Genomic DNA, 2,220 nt, shown 5'->3' with positions numbered 1-2,220 from the left:
TTCGTGATCTGGCGTTGGCATTCCTAACCTAACTAACAAACTGCCGCACATGAGGTAACACATATCTTCGACCAAGAGCAAAGCCTGGTTATGCAATTGACTCGTGATATTGCGTTGCCTAATTGCATTACGGCTCCGCTGGGAAAGATTAGATCTTCTAGGACGCGGCATTGTTATTAATGGTATTACTGAATATGCACTCGCACAAAACCACAACCAAATATAATAACAGCGTCTGAACTTTCGAGACATAGACAATAGCTTATCAAGAAAAATTATAGACAATAAAGGCAATTTACAAAAAGACATTTACACTCACACTTGACAAGATTTGACAACAAATGTTTGACATGTAATAAACAAATGAGCATTTAATGAAATGATTAAGTATTCGTTACACATATCGAGTTTTCATTGTTTTTAAGATGTATTCTGCTATTCAGGGCGGAGACAAATCTAACGAATCAATAACCATGAAAATTGGTTCTGCAGATCTCGAGTTATAAGTGTTGTAACAAACTCGACTTTGCTTTATATATATAGATTATTTAATTGTATATTATTTCGTTTATTTTAATTTTTATCGCTTTGGCACTGGTCATTAAACGACGTATGTAAATCTTGGCCAAATTGTTAAACAACGTACTTACTGTCAATGGACAGATGTATAAAATAAAGGGGGAAAGCAGTGGGGGTTTAAAAGTTTTAATAAAAAAACCTTTTATCAGCGGATTCATTTTATTATCACAACACAAATTGGCATGCAACTTATCGGAGTGCTCTCCAGTACGCTTTAGCATTCGCACCTCATGTACAGCTCATTTGCTAGCCGCCAAACGTATTGAGTAACTCATTTGCACTAAACAATATATTTGGCAAATATCGGAAGTCCGTAGAGCAGGGCATTTAACTTAAAAAAATTGACTTTATCTATTTATTATTACTCTATCTAAAGTGTGATGTAACTCAGGACATCGACTATGCGCCCATAAATCTAATATATTTCATTTCGTTTGAGCAGCTTTAAAGTACGTATACGCCACGTCAACCTCTAGTGTATAAAAGGCAACTCCAAATTCATTTCATTTCGCTCCTCCCTATAAGAAAATGGTATGTTCAACAAATGATTGCAAATAATTAAAAAATCCCTAAAGGCAAAATAAATTTCCGACTAATACGAGTACTAAGTGATGCCATGCCGCTACCTTCGTTCACTTTCTCTAAGGGATTATGAGATAAAATTTTGTGAATGCATTAAAATAAGTTACGAGCATTATTATATTACTTAAATATTACTTAAAATCAAAAAACTTAACTTCCTTGGAGCTTCTGAAAAGCGTGAAGAATGAACACTTATTTCATAAATTTCTATAAAAATAAATTAGAAATGCTTGAAAGATTTTGGTGTCGGCTGCTAAAGGCATATCTGCAATAGCCACTTGCCCTTTTACGCTTGAAATAAGTGGAAGTTAAGCCGCAAACTTAAATGAAACCAACGATAAAGTAGAAATTCGTGCATTAAGTCAAGCACACTTGCAAACCAAAAGGGCAGAAGGGTAGAAAGAAAATGGAAAACCTCCACAAGAGCTTGTATGATAAATGCCAGATTTATTCTCAGCCCATAGTTATGTAAATGACTTTATCAAAAGCAAAATTATAGGATTATATGCAAATAATTCCAAAACACCACTAACGAATTTAATAAATAGTCAAAACTTGTCAATATGTGGTGCTTTTATATTTCGCCACGGAATATATAAAGGTAATTTGCGGTGTGGCATTATCAGCTTTAATAAAGATCCTACCTTTCTTTAATATTGACAGGCTTCGCAGAATATAAATCTCTATTTGGTTTTGGAAAACCAAATGTTCCAAAGCCCGGACATGAGATTTAACCTTAACAAAATTTCCTTCAAACTTCTTATAGGAAGAACGAATAACAAAAACCAGAAATGCATATCCCGGTGACATATTAGTGCTTCAGAAAATTACGAATGAGACGTTGGGAAATCGATTGAGAAAATATTTGGGAGCACCCGCCCTAGCATATAAATCAAATTGCAGTTCCTGCTTTCACAAGGTGCGGGAATAGTTAAGGAAGCTTTTAACCAAAACTCTTAACCGATGAGCGAAGGACACGGAACTTACTGAGACTTTCAAAACTTAATATATGAGTTTTCACGGTAGGTAGCGCAAATTGCCCAACAAGGAAATATGAGT

The sequence above is a fragment of the Anastrepha ludens genome, chromosome 3 (genome assembly GCF_028408465.1).
Source record: "Anastrepha ludens isolate Willacy chromosome 3, idAnaLude1.1, whole genome shotgun sequence".
NCBI classification, from domain to species: Eukaryota; Metazoa; Arthropoda; class Insecta; order Diptera; family Tephritidae; genus Anastrepha; species Anastrepha ludens.
This window is presented reverse-complemented; position numbering follows the sequence as displayed.